Source organism: Pelodiscus sinensis, chromosome 10, assembly GCF_052426305.1.
Source record: "Pelodiscus sinensis isolate ZL-2025 chromosome 10, ASM5242630v1, whole genome shotgun sequence".
Taxonomy (NCBI): Eukaryota; Metazoa; Chordata; order Testudines; family Trionychidae; genus Pelodiscus; species Pelodiscus sinensis.
The window spans coordinates 14611182-14638676 of NC_143061.1; the positions used below are offsets into that span (position 1 = coordinate 14611182).

The window sequence follows — 27495 nt, forward strand, 5'->3', positions numbered from 1 at the left end:
TTCAGGATCTGATGACAAAGGGTTTGGGGTCAGGTGATCCCCATGTAGACTACCGCGCTGTGCTGACAATCAGTGGCCATTTTGATGTAAATGAAGTGGCGATTATTTAAATTGCCACTTCATTTTGCTATGTCTAGTTAACTCATCTACATGGCTCCATCGACAGAGCCATGTAGTCTTACACACCCTCAGTGTATGTCTACACTACCCTCCGAATTCGAACTAGCGGGGTAATGTAGGCATACCGCACTTGCAAATGAAGCCCGGGATTTGAATTTCCCAGGCTTCATTTGCATAAGCCGGGCGCTGCCATTTTTAAATCCCGGCTAGATCGAACCCCGTGCCGCGCGGCTACACGCAGCACGGAGTAGCTAGTTCGGATTAGGTTTCCTAATCCAAACTAGCTGTATTCCTCATTCCATTTGCAAGTGCGGTATGCCTACATTACCCCGCTAGTTTGAACTAGCGGGGTAGTGTAGACATACCCTCAGAGAGTCAGTGTGAGAGAAAAGCCTGGTAATAAGAAAGGTGAACACTTTTGGGTAATTGTGAACAGGACACTGAACATGAGTTTGCAAAGTTGTACAGCAGCCAAAAAAAAAAAAAAAGAAGCTGGGCTGCATTTGCAAAGGCATCAGATCCCGGAGCAAGAAAGTGAGAGACCCTCATTATACAACTTCAGCGTGACAGCACCTGAAAAGCTGAGCACCTCATTACCAGAAATATAATGAGTAGACAAACTGAAGGAGATTTCTCAAGAGAAAGGAAAACGGTCCAGGAGACTGGAGGTGAGTGACTTTGGAAAAGATTACAATAGTATATAAGGTAAGAGAAGTGCAAAATGGTAAAAAAGAAAAAAAAAAGTCCCCTCCATTCCCTAAGACATCATTACAGTCTATGAATTATTTAGGTGCTACACAAGGTTATCACTACAATGAAAAAAAGAAAAGGAAAAAGTCAGATTCAATACCAAAAAACACATTTCTTGGCAGCGAGATTTGTTAAGAGTGTGAAAAAGTCCCTCAAGGGATGTGGCAGAAGCCCCATTCCTTGGTACTTTTCACATTAGAATGGAGAAAGCACTAGAAAATTCTTCACTGGCAAGGGAATGAACGAATAGATCTTTTCCTTGTCTAATTTTTATAGCTATACAGTGCCATCGCTATGCTGATACCGTGATTGATAAATGATCCTTACAGTATTTTACCATCACTGTATTCCTGCTTTCCAGTAATAAGAAGACTTCCCTTAGAAGGGCAGCATATGGGAGACACTGTCTGCTTTACAGATTCTATCCTTGCAGCAGGCCAGCTGCCAATTATTACTGAAGGTTAGAGAACCTTAATGTGAGTACACAGCGCTTCTGATCCCATCTCTCTCTCTCTCTCTTTCTCTCTCTCTCTCAAAAGAGGCATTTTTAAAAGAATGTTGATATAATGTAAATTAGGGCTTAGAAATCAGGGTCAGTCCTTGTGGAGAGATTTTGGATTTTATGATTGTGACCTGTCCTCTAGAAAAAGATCCATTCCAGCTGACTTCTCTTTATATTCAGAGGCAGTGAAAAAAATACTTAACCAGTTATGTAACAGAATCAATTTGTCAAATTTTATTCTGATTACAGCGCTGTTCCCTATAGATTTTGGAAATAAGTATGGGAAAAGATCTCAAGCTTGGTTAGAAAATCATTTGAGAAGGGACTACTCATGCAAATCTTTGCTAACAAGTGGGTAAAGTGGCCCATGTCCTTTTAGAAAGCAAACAAATATGACAAAGAACATCAGTTTAAAAGTCACTGATTAAACTGACCAATTTATCTTTTCCTTAAACTTTGATGCATTATGTATCATGGCAAGATATTTTGGAGACATGGGAAACATATGTGCTGTTTACCAGTTTGACTCTGGCACACAGTTTCCATTTGTAGGCATGTGGAATTTAAAAGAAAGCTACAGAGACTGTCTCCAACAAACATTTTTTTAATGGTGAGATCCAATCAAAGACAAAAACTTCAATCTACTATGATTTTCATTTTACTGATACTTAGGAAAAATGCATTTAATGGTAAGACAATTAATGAGTTTTAATACCATTAAAGAACTTTAAAATGAATGCTATTCAGCTCGTCTCCATATTAATCCACCTTTTACAGCCACAAACACCTACAAGCACACTGCTGATGCACCAGCATGCATGCAGGTACGTGTATGCGAGTCTGAAATGTTCTGTGTGGGCTTGCAAATTCAAATTCTAGCAAGTGTATGAAAATTATTGTTAATTCTACAAAAAGGCAAGTCTGCTTGTAATTTTGCACACAAACAAGTGGAAGATGGGAATGAGGCATGGCTGAAAGTTTGGTCCTCAATGTACAAAAGCTAAAAATGCCATAGCCATAATAAATGTGGGTTGAGGGTTTTTTTAACATAGGGCAGGCAGCGTAGTGAAATGGTTTAATGCACTAGCTGTTCACCTATGGCCTCCTAGATTCACATCTATGAAATGAGTTTGGCAGGCTGCACCTGCTTTGAAGAGACCTTTGACTCCAGTCCTACAGACCTGCACAATTCAGAGCAGATGGCAGGTTTTTTTTTCCTGGCAAATCTCAGGTCAATAAGAACATGGAGTTTCAGATCATAAATTGGGTGAATTTCCAAGTTCCCTCCAGTTCTCAGTGAAGCCACCAGAAATTGGACTGGTGCCTCATCTGGTGTGATGGCAATGCTCTATACATGACTCTAGCGGAATGCTATCACTCTCATTTGCATGCACATAAGATGATCATAGATTCAAAGCAAACAAATCAGATCATATCAAAAGAATTTAAGTGCAAATTTTTACTCCCTTTATTTTAAGTTAACAGGCGTTTAGCTTGTGTGAGGACAGAGTCAATCAGAGGGCCACACTGTGCCAGTTAGGTGCGGCCCTGTGTCTACAGTGGCATGGAGCTGCATGACCCAATCGAATCATGGTCTGGCATTCCAAATGTCTCCTGCTGCTCCCACACATGCAGAAACAACACAGCTGCTATTGCACCCTTTCAAAGGCTGCACTTTATCGCAGGCTGTGCTGATACAAGGGTGACAGCTCCCTAGCCCAGAACCTTCTCTGCCCCCTTTGGAATAGGCACTGCCAGGGTAGTAGGTAGAGTTGCCAGCTCTCCTGGTTTTGCTGGGAATCCCCCCAGAATCAGACTTTCTGTGGCTAATGCAGCCAATCCAGGAGATTTTGGGCTGTTAAAAGTGTGGCAGTTCAGCAGGGTTAAGGCAGGCTCCCTGCCTGCCATAGCCTTAGACTGCTTTCAGATGCAGCCAACACATTCCTGCAGCTCTAGGGAGGTGTAGAAGGTCTCTATGTGCTGCCTCTACCTTGAGCGCCAACTCTGCAGCTCCCATTGGTCAGGAACTCGGGGGAGAGGGGCGTGCCTGCAGGCAAGGGCAGGAGGTGGAGCCACATGTCCTCCCCAAGTGCTGCAGTGATGGGATAGCCACTTTGAGTTGCTGCAAAGGGCTAGGGCAGGCAGGGAACCTGTATCAGTTCTGCTGCACCACTGATCAGAAGCCCCCTAATGTAAGCATTGCCTGGCTAGAGCCTACACTCCACACCCCTTTCAGCAGCCCAAATTCCTACATCAGCCCAGTGAAGTGAGTGTGAATGAGGGAGAATGAGCAACAAAAGAAGTGGGGGTGAAGTGAGCGGAATAGGGACTTGGAAAAAAAGTGGGGCAGCCTTAAGGTAATAAGATGAGGCAAGAGTGTTTGAGTTTGTGTGGTTACACAGTTGGCAGACCACAGAGGGCTAGCTCAGGGGAGGAGGGATAGCTCAGGGGTTTGAGTATTAGCCTGCTAAATTCAGGGTTTTGAGCTCAATCCTTGAGGAGGCCATTTAGGGATCTGGGGGAAAATCTGTCAGGGATGGTACTTGATCCTGCCATGAAGGCAGGGGACTGGACTCAATGAACTTGCAAGGTCCCTTCCAGTTCTATGAGATAGGTATATCTCCATATATTAGATAATTAAGTACTAGGGAAAGAGCAAGCCATGTACACATCAGAGAATAGTGTTGCAATTATGACATATGTTACAGTCAAGCACAACCTAGCCCTCAGTCCGAACCTCAGCATTTGTTCTACTGGCCACAAGTCAACAAGGTACTTGAGCACTGAACTCGAGGGGATCACTGAAGTACTCAAAAGTTAGGCTTATGGTTTAGTGCTTTCTTGAATGATGGCCTTTATGCTGAATGTGACTGAATAATTTTCAGTCTGAGGCAAAGTTCATATTGCTTTTCTTACATAAATTTTGATTAAATATATCTCCAAATGTGATTTTTAAGAGTGGCAGTGCTTATTTATGAAACAGGGGGTAGCACAATTAAAGTAATTCTAAACATCTTCATTTTCATTTTGAAAATCATAATCAAATAAGCCATAGATCCAACCTCAGGCTAATTGTCTTCTGAAACAGATACGATGATTGAAACAAAGCAAAATGCTCTAGTGTGATGTTTTAACTCTCAGCAACTCTTTCACAAAGGAAAATGCATAGTTTTGACTGCTGAGATTTTAAGAATACATCTATTGAGTCTATTACAATTTTTTTGTTTTTTTGCACTCTAGGCATAGGCCATTTTGTTACCAAAAATGACTAAAAGGCTATCAATTGCTCTTGCATTTAAACAAAGCCATGATACATAAATCATGACGGAGTGTGGTTTCTGAAATATAAGACATTACAGCAGAATCAAGCATGATAATATGAATAATTTTCAAAATATGATTCCTGCTGGCTCTCCCCTAGCTAGCACATTTAAATTCTTCCTTAATGAACCTCTGCAGGCTAGGAAATGATGTCCAAAGGCAGATAATCCAAATGGATTTGCTTTAACCATCTGAAATAAATCTGTTTGAAGTTTAGTTAATCTGTTTTAATAGTTTACCAGCCAGCAAATTCAAGACTTGAAAAACTGGAGACAGACAATACAGTAAGCTCTATTACAGATGAAAGGCAGTAAACATTAACAACTAAGGGCATGTCTACACTAGGAAATGATTTTGAAATAACCAAATTCAAAATAATAACTCCCGAAATAACTATTTCAAAATAAGCATTATTCCCCAAAGAAAGCAGGAATACCGATTTTGAATAACCAGCCCATTATTTTAAAATAACGGGCTTGGTAGTGTGTATGCTCTGCTTATTATTTTGAAATAAGGGGAGTAATTTGGAAATAACTCTCTAGTATAGACCAGGGTTATTGCCTCTTCATCAGGAATAGACTTTCCATGGGTTTCGGGTGTGGAAATGCCATACAGCTTCTACAGTGCAATGTCTCCAGAGCGAAATCTTGATTTGAGAGATTAAATTATACTCTTACTAGAGGCACAGTGTCTCATTTGGGGGCCTCCTGCCTCAATTTGCATGACAATCAACCTCCCTTTGTTTGCCTTATATATTAATCAACAACTTAGTTGAATTCCACTGACTATATGAAGGAGTCATCTGACATCAGGGCTAAAGAAGACTTTTTTGTGGCTGGTTGGCAGCAAGCCAGCTGCCAAGTAGCCAGATAGTTCCATAAAGGTGTCTCCCAGTGGGGTTAGAGGTAGTTAATCCTGCCTCTGGGCAGATTAATTGCTAGCCTTTAAAAATTGTTTTTGGATGCCCTGAACTGTTCTTTGTCCTCTTTACCCTCATGTCTGAAGCATCTAAATATCAGAGTTTATCTATTCTGCCTCACAAATTATACTGCATGCCAGTAAAGCTCCAAGCACATCTGTTGCATCATATAAATAACAATAGAATCTGAATAATCCAAAGATCCAACTTAAAGTAAATGGAAGTTCCCATTTTTGTTAAGGGAAGTTCCTTTTATTCCTTAAACATCTTATCTTAATAAAACATTAGTGAGTCCATTTAGAAGTCTTTTGTGAGGGCTTGTAAGTACAGACTTCAGAGTGGATCCACCCAATTATCTGAAGGTTAAAGATTTCACCTGATATAATTCAAAGTTGTATTGAATTTGTGTTTTAATTAGACATTTCTTGCTGTGTCACAACCCAGCTACTCCTGTTTGGATCTCAAACCAGGGTGAGGGGAGTTAAACACTAATGTGGACACAAATAACAAATGGATATCATAGAATCATGGAATCCTAGGAGTGGAAGAGACCTCAGGAGGTCATCGAGTCCAGCCTCCTTCCCAAAGCAGGACCAACCCTAACTAAATCATCCCAGCTAGGACTTTATCAAGCCAGGACTTAATAACCTCTAGAATGGAGATTCCACCCCCTCCCTAGGGAACCCGTTATAAAATAGCTACCAACAAGTTTAAACTTGAAATTTGACAAAAGTTTCTATCAGAGGAGAGACATTTTGGAACAGCCTTCCCAGGGGAGCCAATGAGGGTAGAAAACCTAAGACAGAGCTTGATGAGTGTAGCAAGTTCCCACGTGGTGTGTGACTCTTTAGTGACTACTGGTAGCTAATATCCTCAATGACCAGAGATGAGACTAGATGGGGTAGGCTCTGAAGTACTATAGCGAATTGTTTCCCAGGTGCCTGGCTAGTGAGTCTTGCTCATATGCTCAGAATCCAACTGATCACCATATTTAGGTTGGGAAGGAATTTTCCTGTGGGTCAGACAGATTGGCAGATATCCTGGGGGAGGAATGGGGGGGGTGGAGGGAGGGTTACTTTCCTTCACAATATGAGGCCTCGGTCACTTTCAGGTTTTGACTAGTATAAATGGTGGATACTCTATAACTTGAAGTCTTTAAATCTTTATTTGAGGACTTCAGTAATTGAGCCTGAGGTCTATTACAGGAGTGGGGTGGGTGAGGGTCAGTGTAGTGTAATGTAGTGTAGATCAGACTACATCAGGCATGTCAAACTCGAAGCCTACTGAGGGCTACACAAATGAAAACTGATAGCTTTCAGGGCCACCTAGGGTTCCCAAAATCATCGATCATTTGTTGAGAAAAAAAAAAGAAGGCACCAACACCGGTCACCAGTCACAAGACCCCCGCGGGCCACCAAAGAAAATTTACTTTATTGGAAAGTCATAGTTATTTATTATTATAGATTATGTTTTAGGTATACTATATAATATTACAATAATTTGATGTGTAAAATTGTTATTTGCTCACATTAAATAATTTTTAAATTAATTTTACATATTTTTAATTTAAATATAAATTTAAGTATATATATTTAAATTTTGTATATGATACATAACTTGTTTTGTTGAAATAAAAACAAGTATAGACCATGATTAATCAAATAGAACAGGCGTCTGTGAAAATTTCAGATACTTTGTGAGTTGAGATTTTGCACAAAGATATAATTATTCATGCAATTGCAAAAGATTGACGTATTTATTGATATAAAATTAATATACATTTTGTGATTTTATTTGGGAATAAATAATTAAACAAAATATTAACAAAATATTCCCCTCCTCTCTCCCAGAGCCCGGCATTCTAACCCAATCTCCCTTCACTCCCCCAGAGCCAGGCCCCCCTGCAACCTAATGACTCTGCCCCTCCCTCAGAGCCAGGCATTCCCAGCCCCCCCCAACCTAATGCCTCTCCCCTGCCCTAGACCGAGGCACTCCTTGTCCCCCCCCCCACTTCATGCCTCCCTCCTCCACCATAGCCAGGACCACCCAACCTAATGCCTCCTCCCTCTCCCAGAGCCAGGATCTCCCAGCATCCCCCTCCCCCAATCTAATACCTGGAACCTGGAGTCGTCGTTGCCACCTGAGGCAGCATGAGCACAACGGCTAGCTGTGAGCGCCTGCTGGAGTGCCCAGCGCAGAGCATCCAGACAGCTGTGAGCGTGTGTGCAGAGCAGCTCGGCTGGCCGTGAGCAGGCACTCGGCCACATGATCCGAGCAGTCAGCGGGCCGCACTTCATTCTTTTATAAAAATGTTCTGGGGGCCACAAAAAATTTTGATTGGGCTGCATGCGACCCTCCAAATGCCAGTTTGACATGCCTGGACTACATGATCACAATGATCCCGTCTGGCCTTAAAGCCTATACAACTATAAGAATAGCTACACTGGGTCTCCTAGCCCAGTATTTTGTCTTCCAACAGTGGCCAATGCCATATACTACCGGGTTAATGAACAGAACAAGGTACTTATGGAATCAGTCTCCTGTTATCCAATTCCAGAATCTGTCGTCAATGACTTAAGGACCTCCAGAGTATGGGGGTGCATCCATTCCCTTCTTAGCTAATAGTCTTGGATGTGTCTATCCACCATTAGGATGGGGTGAACTGGTCTCTTAACTCATTAAAGATGTTAGCCAATAAGATGGAGGACCTCACTGAGGCTAGAACAAGGGAGGCCAGACAATGGGAGAGAGAGAAGATGGAGAAACTGTAAGAAAACATTGAAGCATAGAGCTGCTCGACATTTCTACTGGAAACATTTTCCAGCAAAAATGCAGTTTCATAAAAATGAAATTCTTTGCAGGAAAATTTCATTTGAAATTTCCTGCCCCCTCCCCCGCTCCCCCGCCCCCCGAGTTTGACTGGAAATTTTGAAACTAAACAGAAATTTTAATTTCTCTTTGAGTTTTGTAGTGGTCAATTGCGGAAGAACTTTGTTCGTGATAGTTTAGGGGTGGTGAGGCCTGCATTTCTTCCCCCCCCCTTTTCCTTTCCCCTATATCTGATGAGCCAGAATCAAGTCTTTGGGAACAAAGCCTCTTAAGATAAGCATTGTTGCCAGCATAGCAAGAACAAGTATAAGATAAGGTTAAAGGACGAGAATTCATAAACAACTCTGTTTACCCTAAAGTACTGATCACATCAACAGGGCCAAAGGACAAGAACAACCAGATCAGAACCATATCAATAACTAACAGCTAAGCTCTACATCAGCAGTAATGAGTAAGCCCTGGAAATTTCCAAACTGCCAAACAGGGCAGGAAAACTGTATTTAAGACTGCCTCAGAGCCTAGCAAATCGGACTTCACCGATGGGCTTTGGGTACCAGTGCCTTGGAAACTGAGACAACTTCCCACTTCGTCCGCAGCCTACCCGGGGTCCCAGGCTTGCAGGAAGGGATGTAAGATATGCCGCTTCTTTGTTATATTGTTCGTCCATTTATGGGGCACAGCTGTTAGCTGTCAAGATATAAACTACTTGTGCTTGACAGATACCTGTGTGTCGTCCTTTGTACTTTGGGAACCCAGTGTCAGACCTGAGACTTACTCTTGCCGGCTACAGGTTTTGATCTTTCCCCTTTCTAGGACCAGAGATTGTGAAAGAATAAATACTCTCCGAGGTTTTTTTCACACTTTTTCCCTTTCCCACTCTAACTTTTCAAAATATCTACCACTTTATTAAAAGTTACAGAGTGGCAAATGGAAAAAATGAGACATTAATAAGGGGAGGGAGAAGCGGATAGAGAAAAGCCTACACATTATTCTTCCACACTTTGCCACACATGCTGATTTTCATTTTTCTGGGTGGGTACTCCATCCCTCTCTGCTCCAAAGCCCTGCCTCTACTCTGCCCTCCCCTGAAAGCTTCACCCTCAGGCCGTGTCCAGACTCAGGGGTTTTTTCAGGAAAAGTAGCCTTTTCCCGAAAAAACTTCCCCTGCGTCCAGACTCAAGCTGCGTTCTTTCGAAATTATTTCGAAAGAACGCGGCTTTTCTTTCGATGGCGGTAAACCTCGTTTCACGAGGAAGAACGCCTTCTTTCGAAAGTTCCTCTTTCAAAAGAAGGCGTTCTACAATGTAAAGAGGCCGTCTTCGAAAGAGAGCATCCAGACTCGCTGGGTGCTCTCTTTCGAAAAAGCGGATTTCCTCTATCGAAAGATCCGCCTGCAGTCTAGACGCGATCTTTCGAAAGAGGCTCTTTTGAAAGATGCTTTTGAAAGAGCCTCTTTCGAAAGAAGCCTGCAGTCTAGACATAGCCTCAGTCTACCTCTTCCAGCCCCTACTCTACCCTCTCCCACTCATTGCTGAACAGCTAATTTGTTGGTACTTGTTGGCTGCTGAACACCCATTACTTTTTGTGGGTGCTCCAGGATTCAAGCACCCACAGGGTGGTGTGACTATTCACTTTGCAACCAAAGAGATAAAAAGGAGAGAAGGCGGCAGGGGAGAACCAACATTTAAAACATTCTAAAACAAAAGAACACTTTGAATCAAAATAAAATGAAAATTTCATTTTGTTTTTTTAATACTTCCAGAAAAAAAGTCAATTTTTTTCTGGAATAAAATAGTGGTTTTTTTTTGACATCTCTAGCTATGAGTATATATCAAGAGGGAGTGGTTGAGGGTGTAGATAGGGGCTTGGTTGTATATTGTCTGTAAAGCACTTTAAGATACTTAACGTGAAGTGCATTCATTGCATAAGCAGCACGGAATTTTAGTCTGGGATTCTTTGAAGGTAAGAGATGGCTCTCAAAGTGATGGTAAGAGGTGAGACTATGAACAGAGCTCAACTTGTGCAGCTATTCATTTACACATTATTTTACTACATATAAAACCACAGTCTATTGTCAAGGCTGCATCTGAAAGCCTACAGTAATAAAACACTTGACAGCTACGTAATCATTCATTACTGCACTCCTCACAAATGACTCCTTACTTTTCAAACTTACATGAGGCTGGATTTTCATTTTTCATCACTGTGCTAACCAAAAAAATAAAAAGTGCTTCTGTCTCACTGTTGCCTTCTCTGCCTGTAAATTAGCTACACACATACATATACCCCTCAGCTGCGTCTAGACTGGCATGATTTCGCGCAAATACTTTTAACGGAAAAGTTTTTCTGTTAAAAGTATTTGCGCAAGAGAGCGTCTACACTGGCATGTGCTTTTGCGCAAGAGATGTGCTTTTGCGCAAAAGCATCTGTGCCAGTGTAGATGCTCTCTTGCGCAAGAAAGCTCCAATGGCCATTTTAGCCACCGGGCTTTCTTGCACAAGAAATTCATGTTGCCTGTCTACACTGGCCTCTTGCGCAAGAACAGTTGCACAAGAGGGCTTCTTCCTGAGCAGGAGCATCATAGTTCTTGCGCAAGAAGCACTGATTTCACACATTAGAACGTCAGTGTTCTTGCGCAAGAACTCCCCGCCAGTGTAGACAGGCAGCATGTTTTTGCGCAAAAGCAAGTGCTTTTGCGCAAAATCATGCCAATGTAGATGCAGACCCGTACAATATCCCTTTGCTGCTCATCTGAAGAAACAGCCAGCTATGACAAGACATAGATGATGTTTTCAGAAGGTTTATTTACTACATCATAGTAGTTCTGAAGCATCTGGCATACTGTTTTAAGGTCTGAGCAATATTAAATAATGTCCCAATCTGTCAATTATAACTTGTATCCATTGAAACAAATAAATTAACTAAAAATCACAACATTTTAAATGTATCATCAAAACAATTGAAGTCACAGCAGGGAAAAGTTTGAAAACCTCAGCAGTAGAGTCTAGCCTTTCAGACATAGATCGATACACATTGATTCTTATTAAAAGGAACACAGGCCCTTTTTAAATGATACATTCTGTGCATACAAGTGGCCGTACTAAAAAATGAGGTTGATTTTGCCACGTTTTGAGTTTGGGTTTGTTTTTGCAAAACCAACACAAAAGAGGCAGTTCAGATCTGGGTTTCATTTTAAGCACACTTAAATTTAGCATGAGTGAGGGAGATTAAAGATCAGATTCTGACCCAGGCTGAGATCCCACTGAACTGCTAGAGTGGTACAGTGTGACTTGAAAGCATCCATATATATGACTCTGCAGTTGGGTGAAATGCCACGGTAGGCAGAAGTGCATTAGCCTTCCTCAGTCCATCCCCCCAGTGGTAGATGTGCTGAAAGCATGGCTGGCGCACACTGTACTCTGACGATCTTTGTCATTATAATGTCCCTTATGAGAGCAATTAACTCAAAAGTCAGATTTTGATTTTGCTCCAGAATTTGGCTCAGGTTAATAGTACCAGGACCGTAGACACAGGCTGACCATAAAAAAAATCAACATTTGCCAACAATTAGCAGCAGCAATTGAAGGCAATTCACAACATTTGGACACAATAACTTAGGTATTTCAAATGCCCTTGTGGGGTAACTCTTGATTTTATAAGGACGAGGACTGTAAAATGCCATTGAATTAATTCCCATCTACATCATATAGTGAAAGTACTGTCATCTATTTACAAAATCCACTCCAGTTTGCAGATTATCTTTATTTCACAAAATGGCTATGCTTATCCCAATTAGTTTAAAAAAAACTCACAAAAACCCAAAGCTAATCTCGTGTCTCATTAAAGAAATGTAAATAGGATATGTGGATAATTTTGTTCATCTGAGTTGGTTCAGACCTTGCTGTAATCTAAATAACCTGATTTAGCTGTGAAAGATGGAAATGAGGGAACAGAATATAAAAGAGAAAGCATTACAAGAAGGTTTTATTTTAATTCTGATTCAACCGTCACTGCGGCAGCTCTTGGCATTTTTAGAAAAGCTGTAGATAGCTAATCTTAGAATTGATGAATGGCAGTTACGCTTCTTTTAGGAAGAAAATAAGAGGAGAATGGAATATTGAATCAAGTGAACAGGCACATCTTCATGAATAAACCTGGCAACAGAAAGACATCTAGATCAAGGATCTTGGAAAACTTAACTTCTTCTCTATACTGGGTACCTATATTGTCCATTTATTCAAAAAGTAAATTAAAATGATACTGTGCATGAATTCCTTGCCAAAAGAGGTGCCCTAGAGAATGGAATCCCATCCCCTTTCATGGACTGGTTGCAACATGGGCAATGGAAGTGCAGTCCCTCCCCCCAGCACTGTTCCTCTTTGACCTGAGATGAGCAATATTTAGAGAAATGCACAGATTCATAAAGTCTTCAGCTGACATTTTTCAGGTGGCATATGAGTCAGAAAAGAAAGTGCATTTTTACGTAGCAGGATATTTAAAGGCCATACGCATCGTCCTTCAAACTCTTCACACAAAAGAGATCAATGTACAAACAACATCTATTACAGTGATGGGGGAGAGAGACTTGGAAAGTTCCCTGTAAAAGCAGAGCGTGTCATCCAAGATTCAAGCTTGCTGTGTTATAGACGGTGTGTGATGGGGCAGACAGGCCCCGCACTGAAGGGCAGAGGGTAGCCCAGGCCCAGCTGGCATGCTCCCAGCAGAGCCTGGGTATAAAAGCAGAGAAAGCCCTGCAGCCAGGGAGTCCGCAGGGGGAAGGAGTAGCCCAGGTTGTGCCGGTGTTTCTGCAGCAGCTGAGACCGGAGTCGCTGCCTGTGCCCAACCCGGAGACAGAGCCAGCAGCTGCCAACTCCAGGGAGGCAGGGCCACACCTGCAACCCTGACAGAAGCCCCGGCAGGTACTGACTCTGAGGCAGATGGACCACCGGGGAGCCAGAGCGTGGTAGGAAGCAGCCCAGAGCAAAGGACTAAAAGCGCGGCTCGGCGTGTATCGGCCGGATTCCCCACCGAGCAGGCAGGAGCCATGGTCCCTGCTTAAAAGGCCCTGGGCTGGGACCCGGAGAAGAGGGAGGGCCCGGGTCCCCCTACCACCTATTTTCCCTTCCCTGGACAATCAACCCCTGGTCCAGGAGAGGCTTTGCTGGGCGGCTAGGCCTCAAGAGCCGTATTTACCCTGTGACAGGGCACCTGCCCTACACTGGCCCTTTAAGAGCAAAACTCAGGCCTGGAGCGGGGGGGGGGGGGGGGGGGGGGGGGAGAGAGGGAGGGCTTAAAGCAAAGACCCAGCTGAGGCCATTAGGGCTAATGAGAGCCTAGCTGGAGGCTGTATAAAGAAGAACAGTTTGCTTCTGGGAGGAGAGAACAGTGAAGAGCTGGCAGTGGAGGAAGCAGGGAGAACAGTATTGGGGTGACCAGGCAGGGCTAGGGGAGTGCCAGCCAAGGTGTTCCCTGGCTGTAGGGACTGGGGTAAGGCCCGGGGCTTGGAGAGTTATAGCAACACAGCCCAGGTAAGCAGGGAAGCAGATGTACACCCAGTGCCGGTGATGAGCGGCCCGTATAGACTGCAGCTTTCCCTGAGATGGGCTAGATCAGTGGGTCACTGAGGCACAGTGGAGAGTACGCACCCTAACAGACCCTGATGGAGGGGCACTGACTTCTGAACCACGCTGATAGAGCCGTATTTACCCCAATAGAGGGGCCTGATCTTTGTATTGGAGCTGTGAGTACCGGAGCTGCCCTGATAGAGGGGCCTGGACTTTGTATTGGAACTGCGGGTACTGTATTGAGACTGGGGGAGTAGTGTGGATGCCCTGATCAAGGGGGACAAAGAGACCTTGAAGGGGGACAAAGAGACCTTAGGAGGAGGGGTGTACCCCATGACAGGGGCGTACCCCTCGACACGGTGCAAACAGGTAAATAACCAGCTTGTGTGAGCAGGGACAAAATGCTATATGTAACACTGAGTACAACTGCCCAAAAGGGATCAGGCAGGTCCCACTTATGGTATGTGGCAGATAGTCAAAAGCTAAAATGTTTCAAATTTAGGTGCCTACATTTGTAATTAAGTCCCAAAATAAAAACAGCCTGATTTTCAGAGGTGTTCACAGATTTGAGTGTCCTCTGATACTTTGGGAATGAGTCCAGCCCAGGAACCCAGAACAGCATAAAATAGAACACAAGGGCTACATCTAGACTGGCATGATTTTCCGCAAATGCTTGTAACGGAAAAGTTTTCCCTTAAAAGCATTTGCAGGAAAGAGCATCTAGATTGGCATGGAGGCTTTTCCACAAAAGCACTTTTTGCAGAAAAGCATCCATGCCAATCTAGATGCTGTTTTGCGCAAGAAAGCCCCGATCGCCATTTTCGCCATCGGGGCTTTTTTGCGCAAAACAGTTTTCAGCTGTCTACACTGGCCCTTTTGCTCAAAAGCATTTTTAGAAAAGGGCTTTTGCCCGAATGGGAGCAGCATAGCATTTCCGCAAGAACACTGACAATCTTACATGAGATCGTCAGTGTTCTTGCAGAAATTCAAGTGGCCAGTGTAGACAGCTGGCAAGTTTTTCTGCAAAAGCAAATGCTTTTGCGGAAAAACTTGCCAGTCTAGACGCAGCCAAGCCGTTGGTGTTCAGATTTAGCTGTCTGACTTCAGACACCCCCATTCAACAATTTTGGCTATAATACTTATTAAACTTTGCCGCACGTACACAAACACACCAAGTATGATACTAAAGTAAGGAAAATCTATGCAACAACTGGTTCTATCTGTGACACTAAGGTCTTGGCAGGGGTGTGCACAAGGGGCACAATCCCCATCCCAAAATCTCGGGGTCTGGAAAGGGAAGAAGCAGTGGGGCAGTTGTCTGTTGGTGGAGCTCCTCCTCCTAGTATCCCTACAACATCAGATTCTCCTTCCCTAGTGTTGGAATCCCATGCATCTGCCCCCAACTCACTTCAGTGGAGGATGTGCAAAGCAGGCAGCGGCGCTGGGAGAAGTAGCAGTTGTAGGGGTGGGAGAGAGTTCTGCTGGCAGCCAGCCACCTTACTATTTCTCCCCTCCCTGGGACTGCGGGAGACACGGAGAATTCTACTGGCTCCTCTCTGCGGGGCTTCCCTTCTAAAGGTGTCCCAAGAAATCTAGGTGTGTGTGTGTCACACAAACCTTTCATTTGAGTATGTTTATTGTGCCCCTCCAAAAGCAGTCAAATTTAAATTCCTGAGCATGCTCCTGGGTCTTGTCCACATGGCAAGTTACTACATGCAAGCTAGGCGGTGTGGCCTCACTCCAGGACTCTCACTGCACTACAAGAGCCCATGTGTCACATTTCTGTGTGGCACACTGTATATTTACACCATAGCTTGCTAGGCAGTAACTTGTCTTGTAGAGAAGTCTGTAGTAATTTAAGTCACATGGTCATGCAGCTTTTTCCTTTTTGAAAAAGAAATACAGCTACACTTTTTTTTAAAATTAAGCAAGTTTCTTGGTATTTAAACAACTAAGAGGTTTACCTCCTGCAGTAACTTAACTGTAAAGTGGAGTTAAATACCATTATGGACAGTGCCACACCTTGTTTTCACTCTGACTCTATTCCAAATATTACGCTCTCATGTATTAAACCCTGTGGATTATTAAAATCACCTAGTTGCAAATTGGCTTCTCTCCCAAACTAACAATGTGGAGACTCTCTTTCTAAAGCAAATGTAATATCGAAATGCAGACAAGTGACCTAAAAAAGGCCCTTGAGGGCAGGCCTGCAATTTCCTGACTCACATTTTCCTTATTCCCTCATTTGTTAAGTTTCGCAACATCAATTTTTATACTGTTGCTATTTTATTCTGTCCAAATGGTTACTGAATACTAATGAACTGTCTCTCCTTGACAAATGAGTTATTGTTTGATATATTACATTAGGGATGTAGAGAATAAACTACTTACGGACACTAGATATTTGTATAAAATAAATTTACATAGTACTACACTATTAGTGTAATGAGCTCCATTATCCGGAAATAAATAGGGGCTGTAATAAATATAGAGTTTGGCACTTTTACTACTTTATTATGAACCTTCTGAAATAAGCTTTCTGGAAGTTAAAAGGAAAACGGTTACCTTACTTTACACATATCCTTTGAATGTCAATGTTTTACCCAATACTAATTATTTCAGACAACCTTATCTAAATGGCAAATATAATAGTGTTGGGGAAACCAATTACATCAAGGTTACCCTCCAAGGTGGTTACGAAATGGTCTTACTTGAGCTGGCGGTGGTCACCATATTAGCTTTATAACTATTGTTTCCACTGATGCTAGTGCCAGTTCTGGGACATTTCAAAAGGAAAAGAGTCAAAGGTAGACAACACACCCCTATGCGCATCTACTCAGGCACAAAGTACATAGAGAAATTCAGTGGAAAACGGAGTGAAATTCAGTAGTACAAAATTGAGTGAAATTTTTCTAATGAACAGTAAATTCAACAAAAAATGCCATTTAGGGATGACCAAAACTTTTCACAATTTTATGTTGGATCTGGGAAAAATTTTGGCGAAATAAAAACATGGAGGGTTTTTTTTTTAAACTCTGAAACTGTTTCTAAACAAAATGTCAATTAATTTTAAAATGTTATTTCAAACAGTTTCATGTTCAAAAATGTTTTTTTCAAACTGATGTTTGACACTTTTCATATAACAAAATCTATGTTTTTAATTTGAAAGAGAAACATCTGGCCCTCCAAAATTCTTTTGATTAAAAAATATTCTATTTAAAATAAACAGTTTGGCCACTAACTTTCTGGATGTCTGGCTGGTGAGTCTTGCCCACATGCTCAGGGTATAGCTGATCACCATATTTGGGGTTGGGAAGGAATTTTCCTCCAGGGTAGATTGGCAGAGACCCTGGAGGTTTTTCGCCTTCCTCTGTAGCATGGGGTACAGATCACAGCTGGAAGATCTCTGCATCTTGGGGTCTTCAAAGTATTTGAAGGCTTCAATATCTGAGATATAGGTGAGAGGATTATTCTAGGAGGGGTGGGTGAGATTCTGTGGTCTGCACTGTGCAGGGGGTCAGACTAGATGATCATAATGGTCCCTTCTGACCTTAAAGTCTATGAGTCTATAAGTGAAAAAAAATGAATTATCCACTCAGCTCTAATATAGAGGGTCATTAACCATTGGCTGAAACATTTCATTCCCACACAACTACTTACACAGTTGTGAATTGTCCAATTGACTCACATAAGCAAGAGTTTTGCAGAGGTGGTCCGTCATGCTAAAGGCTTGACTAAAAGTGACTCTCTTATTGATCAGTGCCTGAATTCCATGAAGAATAAAGATCTTTATAAAGGAATAAATCAAAACTGGAACAAATATATTCCAAAACATGCACTAACAAGCAGAACTCATTGACAAGTGAGGAGCATGTAATAAATGATAAATTGGATACAGTGGTTAGCATGATGACTCTTTGTAAACTCATTAGGCAAGAATCTTGCAAGATGTCCTGATTAGTTTTGGATTACATGTTTACACTTGCACACAGTTAACCAACTCCCATGAGAAAATATGGGAAACTTCTTATTCAACTGTAGAGTTGACTAGCTGCTGGTATGCTAAATCCTGCTCTGTTGAAAGCCACTGTGATTAATGAGCTGGTGGTGGTCACTCTATTAGCTTTATAGCTATTGTTTCCACTGATGCTAGTGCCAATTCTGGGACATTTCAAAAGGAAAAGAGTCTATGCACATCTACTCAGGCACAAAGTACATAGAGAAATTCAGTGATGGACATCATTTTAAGACAATTGGTTCCACAGCCTTTTATCATGCTGGACTCAATAAGCTTTGCATGTATGATCATTTTACCAATTACAGTTTTTATCTACCAGATATACTCATAAGCCGAATTTGTTAGGTTAAAAAAAGTGATGCATCAAGGAGCGGGGTCACCATGTCAACATGTCTATATTGTCACTGTAGATCAGAGGTTGTAAAATCTCAGTTCCCAGCCTATCATAGTAAGCTGCTGGTGTGCCAGGATGTTTTGTGTACCTGGAATGTCCACAGGCACAGAGCTCCTAATCTCTCAGTGGCTGTGATTTGCTGTTCACGGCCAATGGGAACAGCAGGAAGTGTCAGCCAGCATGTATCTCGGTCCAAGCTGCTTCCTGCAGCTCCCATTGGCCAGGAAGGACAAATTGCAGCCACTGGGAACAAAGGGGCTGTGTGTCTGTAGATGCTCCAAGTACATAAAACATCCTGGCACGCCAGTGGCTTACTTTGATGGGCTAGGAACTGAAGTTTGCTAACCATGATATATTTTAAAAGTTGTAGTCACAAGAAACACACAAATGTTTTAGTAGACTTATTTTAATGTAATCTAACAAAAAGGCTGTTACAATAGCTGAACAATATGTATTCACATATCTTCAAAATTATAGTCCATGTTTTAAAGTCTCATATCATTTTAATGTACTTATTTAAAGAGTCTTAAAATCCTTCAATGTCCAAATCAGTCTGCAATTCACCAAACAGTTCACTAAACTAAGCGTCAGTTATAGCTGCTTTTGCATCATCATTGTAGACATCTGCAGTTCATCCTCAGACTCAGATTCATTATCACCTATCTTCATTTTGTCATCAACAAATATGGTGTCGTCTTCTGACCCATCAAGTGCATTACTGATGCAGCATTTCCAATGATTTTTTTTATCATTTCCCAGGGAATGGACTCTCATGCATCTTTCACCCACTGGGTAACCAGATTGATTTTGGGCTTCATTAGATTCCCACCTCTTGTGAACTTCACCATGCCTGAGTGCATCCAGTTACACCACATTTTGTGTAGCCTGTCGGTAAAGGGTTTGTTCAGGCAGCCATCAAGTTAAGCCTCCAGGTATGACAGCAAAGGAGTTTTCATTTTCTGCCATGTTTCACCTCATCTGTCTTGTGTGCTCTGAACATGTTGCAAACAAGTATAGAAGATTTTTTGAGACGTGCTCTTGGCCTCTGAGTCCACACTTTTTCCAGCCATTTAAGAGTCCTACTTTTATCCAGCCATCCCTTATCATGTATGCACATGAAGATACATGCAGGAAATGTAATGTTTTTAGCAAGGTTTTTCTTTTAAAAATAACAACAGGAGGACGCTTTGATCCATTGGCCAAGCAAGATAAAACCACTGTAAAATTGATTTTTTTCATGGACAGTGATTTTTATTAAAACTGTTTTTTCACCTACGCTAATTACTGTTCTGTTGCTCGGGACATCAAGTGCCATTGGTGTTTCATCCCTATTTCCTAGTAACTCTTTGAAAAGATTTTTCTTTCAGGTCTCTCAGAAGCTTTTGTGCTATTTTGTGACAAAGACAGAGACCATGGTGGTTCATGAAGTGGGTACACCAACCTGCTGATGTGACAAACATTAATGACTTTACTAACTTGTATTTGTTGTCTTTCGACATGTGCAGAGCACACAGATAAATTACAGTTCTAGTGGCGAGATGCCCATTTTGTCAACATGCAACACCATAATAATTGAGATTGTTCTCCAGCCTAGCACCTCATTGGTCATTTTTTCTTGCTTCTTGGCATATTTTTAGTATTGTTTTATTTTTTCGCCATTCTCTTATCTGCTTCTCATTGATAGAGAATTCACAAGCAGTAGCACAATTATTGTTAGATTTTACATATTAAAAAACTTTAAGTTTGAAGGCTTCCTCATAAGCAGACTTTTCTTTTGATTTCTCCATTGTTCATTTTAAATATTAGTATGAAATATGTAGAAAATAATTTAGTTATAGATTTTATAGAACTTTATAGAGGAATGTCACCTGTTTCATTACTGTCAATTTATAATCATTCTTTATTTCAAAGCAACCCTGTACTTTGGCGTGTCTGTAGTGCTAACAGGGTATTTAAATTTTATTACAGATTTTATCGATTCTGCGCATTATATTTTTAGATTGGTTAGAGACTTATTAGGTCCAGTAGTTAACATGCATGAAAAGATCAAATGACACAGTAGCAGATTGACACCAGTGCCATAGTACTATCATTCATTGTATTTTTCTGATTGACTTGTAAGGGTAGCATTTTATGAAATGCATGGGCATTTCATAATTGCACGAAGATAAAATTTAAATAAAATTTTAGCACGTTTTTTAAAGAAACAGTCCAGAACTGACATTCCATCATCGATGATTTGCAACAGGTCATCAAACTTTGGCTCCCAGTCCATCTGTGTAAGCTGCTGGTGTGCAGGGAGTTTAGTTTGCCTGGAATGTCTTCAGGCATGGATTTCTTCATCTCTCAGTGGCTGCGATTCATCATTCCCAGCCAATAGGAGCTGCAGGAAGTGGTGCAGATCAAAGGATATGCTGATTGTTACTTCCCACCACTCCTGTTGGCTAGAAAGGGTGAACTGCAAACATTGGAGGCTGCAGGGCTCCATATCTCCAGATGCTCCAGATAAACACAATGTCCTGATGCTCCACTGGCTTATCATGAGGAGCTGGGAAATGAAATTTGAAAACTGCTAAAATATAGGGTTGGCTTCTGAAAGGGTCATAGCAATTTGCCATTTTTACCTACTCATCTTGGGCAGTAAGTTTATAAACGAGCATACTAATGACCATGTATATATCTTATATCTGCAAGTTATTCTTTAGTTTGAACTCCAATAGCATTTTGTATTTATCTCCATTAATTAGAGTTTTAAAAAATTTCAATTGCAGGATCTGTCCACACTCCTAAGATGTATCTGTCTCACAAATATTTATTTCTCCTCATCTGCTAATCCTTCAGTGCCCAGTGAATTTTCTATTGAATATTGAATTTTCAGGGTGTCAGCTTTGGACTAAAAACATGGCAAAAGAGAAAAGCAAGGAGAGAGAGAAAATGGCATAATGTTTTGAAAGAATGGCTTAAAAAGACTGCAGTTTTCAACACTGATGATCCAAAGCACTACAATTCAAAATAATGCTATTACAGCTGTGTTTTGGTTCATTGTAGAATCATAGAATACTAGAATTGGAAGTATCTTGAGAGATCATCAAGTCCAGTCCCTTGCCCTTACGGCAGGACCAAGCACCGTCTACATCATCCCTGATAGATGTCTATCCAACCTGCTCTTAAATATCTTCAGTGATGGATATTTCACAACCTCCATAGGCAATTTATTCCAGTGTTTAACCACTCTGACAGGAAGTTTTTCCTAATGTCCAACCTAATTATGTTTATAAAGCTGGGATTGAATAAAACAGAATAAAATATAACAGCAACAACTAAATAAAATCAACCTGCCAAGAATGGTGAAATGCAGTATCATGAAGTGAAATGAGCTAGAACCGGATTTCTTCTTTTTATCTTTTCTATGAGAAAAGACCATATAATAAATAACAATCAGTTGCATTAGTAATGTTTTTAAAGATATACAGAATACTCAGAATATGAAATCTTGAGACATTTTAATTGTTGACCTACTATTGAATAACTTTAATTTTAATATAATTTATGAAGCAAGCATGTCTGATGCACATTGTTTCTTGTCAGCCATTGTTCTGCTGCTGTAATACATCAACTGAACAAAGGGTCTCTGATGATGTATTATTACTGTATATCATAAGAAAGATACTTTGCTCTGCACACAGGATAACTAACACACATAAGCAAACATTCTTGTAGACATGTGAGACCTGCAGACAAACCTATTAAAAATAAATAAATTTTGACAAGGTGCATATAAATAAATAATTTTTGCCAACGGGCATAAAGTGGGTAAGTCCAACATTTCCAGGGATAATTTGACTCCAGGAAGAATTTTGCTGCAGAAAGAAATTGTCCATTCCAAGGACCATCACATGTAAAAGCTCAATCATGCAGAGAGTGGACTACAGAGAAAAACAAGATGTGTTCTGGGACTGTTTCTTGGGGAATGTTGCCTTACAAGGAGGCTGGCCAGACAGAAAGCAACTGGAAAGAAAGGTTGGAAGGGGGAAAAGGTAAAATCTAGGGAAGTGGCAGCCAAAGCTGGTGTGCCATTAGGAGGGTTGTGAAGCACTGGAATAGGTTGCCTAGGGAGGTGGTGGAATTTCCACTTCTAAGGACACGGGCAAACAACATTTTTTTTCGAAAGAGGATATGCAAACTCCACGGGAACTTGCACATCTTCTTCCGATCTCAATTTTGAAAGAGGATCTTTCAAAAGTGAAAGTAGCCTGGACGTGGTTTTTTGAGGGAAAAAACCCTTTTTGAAAAAGACATGTAAACATCCTTTTATAGGGAGAGTGGTTTTTTTGATTAAAGGGATTTTCTCTGAAAAAAAAAATGCGTCCAGACTACTTTCACTTTCAAAAGATCCTCTTTCTAAAGTGAGATCGGAAGATATTCTCTCTCCAAAATTCTATGTAGTCTAGACATAGCCTAAAGGTTTTTAAGACCCAGCTTGACAAAGCCCTGGCTGGGTTGATTTACTTGGGGCTGGTCCTACTTTTAGCAAGGGGTTGGACTCTATGACCCCCTGAGGTCTCTTCCAACCCTATGATTCTGTGTGTCTGTGTGGTGAGGGGGAGAGTGGCAATGGGAAAGGCATAGACAGGGAAGCCATTTTGTAGACATGGGAGGAAAACATTGTCAAGGTTTTTATGTGACTCCATCATTATGGTTTCTCAGCAATACCCTTGGGACTGGCACCACAAGACAGGCTAGCTCAGAAGACGAAAAATAGAGTAATATGCACTATGTAAAAATGTTAAAAATATGGGTAATAACAAAAATATTCAAACAGAAAAATATTGGTGATTTTAAAAAATAACATATTCCGATGACACAGAATGAGGACCGTAATTTCACATGAGAGGGGAAAAAATGAGTAGGAGCACATAAACTCTTAAAAAGCCAAGCACCTGCCCATACATAATCATTCTTTAGTAATTAGGCATGAGGAAGCTGATTTGTTCAAAACATGAGATATGTGGAACATTTTTAAATAGCTTTGGTGGTGGGCCTGAGCCAAAGCCCCAGATTTGAACTCCCCAGACTTGGAAAAAGTTCTGGATTTGATTTGAAGTAGCAGCTACTAACTCTCTGAAAGTTTTCTGAGTTCCACTAATTTGCCTTGTACAAAGGGAAGTTTAGTATAGGCCAAAGGATTTGAGAAAAACAAAGATTTAGATGGCAATATTCTTTGTCAACAAAAATATTCTAAGCTTTTGTATATGGGAGTTCTGAGTTGGCTGGAAAGATCCTTTCACACTTGGATACTAAGCGTCTCTGCACTTAGGAACACAGAGCAGATCAAAGGGACTCACGGGAAACTTTAAAATCCAGAACTTTAGAGTAGAAGAGATGATGCCTGAATTCCAGCCTCTCTCAACCAGGCCTTCCCATATCTTGGCTCTTGTCTTGTGCATGTAGACTCTATTAAAACCCGTAAGTGTGTGTGGGGGGGGGGGAGGGGCAAGTGTGTGTTAGCTATTCATCCCATTCAGCTGTTGTTTCAGAGCTTTAATCTTGTCTGAGAGCTCTCAAGTAGCTTTGGCTGCTTGGCCTCCTGTCAATTAGCAATTGAGATGCTGACTTTCAAGCTAGGATATTCATGCTTTTCACTTTCACTGTGATACTTGGTTCAGTGTGGAGTAAGGCTAGGCAGGAACACTCCAGCCAAACTTCTGCCTACACAGTCTCAGAGTCTGGATTTGGACCTTTATTTGTATCTATTATTCACTACTCATATTTTTTAAAGCAAACATGAATGAGAACAGGTTCAACTTCTGCTTTGCAAACCATTCATAAGAGCAGGGCTAACAGAACTGTTCTCAGATTGTTATAAGAGTATTGAAGCTATTAAGGCTGTGTAGAAAATGAAGCTTATTTTATAATGTACTTGGACTATCTGCCAGAGAAGCACCAAATCACTTATTCTACTTAGTCAAATTTTCCCAATGTGTCTACTTTTGAGTCCCTTAAATTCTGAGGGCCGACTTGAGATGCCTAGTATTGGATTTTCAAAGGTGCAGACCAGCAGCAGCTCCAATTGACATCCACTGAAATTGCAGTTGCTAAGCACTTCTAAAAACAGGTCAAAGGTCTTTCAAGGCAGACCTCAAAAGTTGAGGCAATCACATATAGTGAACATCTTTGAAATCTGTGGCTGCATTTCTCTGGAGGAATACTTTCCTCCCATTCCTATGATAGAAGAATGGCAGTCTGAACCCTAAAGCTAGTGTGAATTAATTACTAACATTGAAGCATCTTTCTGCACAAGTGTGCTGGTTTCTGAGTATAAGATGGCAACTTCCCTGTTGCTTCATAAGTACATAATATATATGAACCTTACAGGTTGGATCCTTGTAGAATGCAGTAAAGAATAAAAGAAGAGAATAAGCAGGGCAGACTTTTCATTTTGGTATCTCATAAGGTTAGGATCACAAGGCAGGTGATAGAATAAAACAAACATGCCACTGTCATTTTACTGTCATGTATCGTATGAGTAGCAAAAGTAGATGGACTCTCAATAGCTAAATTAATGAGACGTTCCAGAAAATATAGCTTAACAGAAAAGGAGAGCATAAATGTGGAAAAAGGAGAGAATGTGAGTAAGGTAGAGAGAAAAACACTGTAAAATTTAAGCAAAGTGAATATATACTGCTTGACGCCATTTACAATTACAATAGTCTCTGTGCTGAATGATACACACAAAATAATTGGGTAATATTTTTAGTAAGACATAATTATTGGGTTCTTTTGCAGAACACAAGGGGTTTTTTTTGTTTTAGTTTTTTAATGAAAATGTATGTGTTTCCATCTCTCCCCTAGGATGGGCTGAAACAGTCCTATCAGCTGTCTTGTAATTGCATAGTACTTGAAAATTCATCTGTCAGGAAAAAAGTTCCCCTTAGTCTCTGCTATTTTTTCTGGGACTTGAGCCCTAATAATAAGTGACTTAGTCTCATCTCTAAATTGAGTGCTTGGTAGTGATAGAAAGTATTTGAGAAGGCAGCTAGAGCACATGAGTTTTGAAATTTACTCTCCACAGCATGAGACCTCATTGTCATGTAATTTAGAGCTGTTCAAAGATAGAATATAATTAAATTGTAGTAGATCCTGGTAGCAGAAAATTCTCTACTACTGACACCACATCTACCTGTGGGTGTGGGGGGCTCATGCAGTGACAAATGGAAACTTCAGTATTGTGAGCTACTTTAACTTTAGATTTTCCCTCTAAGGACATGTCTACACAGCAGGGCAAAACTCAAATTAAGCTACGCAACTTCAGCTACATCAAGTCAAAATAGCTTAATTTGGCTTTTGGCGCTGTCTACACAGAAGGAAGTCGAAGGAAGAACACTCTTCCTTCAACTTCCCTTACTCCTTTTGAAATGAGGGTTATAGGAGTCAAAGTAAGAAGTCCTCCAGCTGGCCATAACTTTGAAATAATGCTGCTGTGTAGACATACCCTAAGTGACCATATTTTTCCCACTAGAGATCACTCTTGAGGAAGGACAGACCTTTATCATCCATTTAAGACAACCCGTTTGTTACATCTGGAGCCCACGCTAATACTGTGCTGTTCATCACTTCACCCCAACACTTATTATAACACAATGAAATGTAAGTGGATTTTTTTTGTATGGTTCAGTTATGGCCACTATTTTCAGAATTTTGTCACTGGTCTGAACTTGTATAATTAGCACAATTCATATTCCCACAGATTAGCATCCAACATCTATACAACCACAAGCAGTATAACCAATATTGTACATAACCCATTGGTGAACAAACATTATTACAACATGAATCTCATATTGTGATTGTCTATGTCATCACTGAAAAGCGTCTTTATGGAATATGCTTCTAAATACCCCGGTGAGTCCATGCAACCATCAAACCCGAAATCACCCAAAGTATCTCAAATATAATGAGCACAGTTCTAGCTTAACTTTATGATCTTACATGCAGTTCCAATAAGCAAATGAAATAAAGGTCAGTCTCATGAGTTGTGTGTTAAAACAGGATTCATTGTAGAATAAACATTTTGCATACAATCAACTTTGAGCTATATTCTGCCATCCTTACTCATGTTTAGCTGTACTTCACAACATTTACCTTAGTTGGGCTACTTGCAGAATAATGTAACATTGAACCAGAAGAAGAATATCAGAATATGGATGTTATTTTAGGAGTGCTGTAAAGTGACATCATTAAACACTAAAAGCCAGGACATGCCACAGTTTCAAATGGAAACATTTATGGAGCCCTAATTTTGAAGGTGTTTTTAAGCTTCCCTTAATATTGGATAAAACAGAAGGTTTTTAAAATGTTTTCTTTCTTAAACTGGGTTTTATTGTTTGTTTTTGATTTTTCCTCAGGTTGATCTGACTTTGAGGCCTATATTTAAAAAGTGATGTTATACTAACTTGACAGCCATTTATGCTAATTTTAAGCACTACAGCAGAACCTCAGAGTTATGAACACTAAAGATATGAACTGACCAATCAAATACAGATCTTGTTTAGAAACAGAAGTTTGTAATCAGCCAGCTAGAGAGAACAACAAGGCAAATATGGTATCATGCTGTGTTAAATGTAAACTACAGGTTGAACCTCTCTAGTCCAGCATTCTCTGGTCCAGCAATTACTGTGGTCCAGCATGATTTTAGTTAGTTGGATGTCCACTTACCATGGGTGTGGCCAAGTTTCCCACAGTAACATAAAGTTTGTTTATGGCTACTAGTCCTGCTCTCAGTGTTCTATGCTGTTATTTAGCTCTAATTTACCCCTAAATGTTTTCTGAGAGTTCTGTACACAATAGAAGTGTTGGTAATGCTGCAAGACAAATATTGACCTCCTGTGATTCAGCAAATGCTCTGGTTTGGCACCAGTCAGATTCCAAGGGTGTAGACCTAGAGAGGTTCAACCTATACTAAAAAATAAAGGGAAAATTTTAAAATAAAGACAGTAAATAAGTTGTTTCTGTTCTTGTTTCATTTCCATTAAGATGGTTAAAAGCAGTACAGCTGCTCCCCAAGTTGCGAACGGTTGA

The 27495-nt window shown here is 40.9% G+C and overlaps 1 protein-coding gene and 1 long non-coding RNA gene across 9 annotated transcripts in view; one reads left to right on the forward strand and one right to left on the reverse strand.

The window, feature by feature from the left end:
- NLGN1 (neuroligin 1) overlaps positions 1-27495 on the reverse strand; it is a 678275-nt gene that overhangs the window by 54362 nt on the left and 596418 nt on the right. The window lies entirely within an intron of this gene.
- LOC142830796 (uncharacterized) lies at positions 8985-26297 on the forward strand. The gene is made up of 3 exons (XR_012906304.2): positions 8985-9070; positions 25937-26064; positions 26165-26297. It is a non-coding gene; the product is annotated as an uncharacterized LOC142830796 (long non-coding RNA).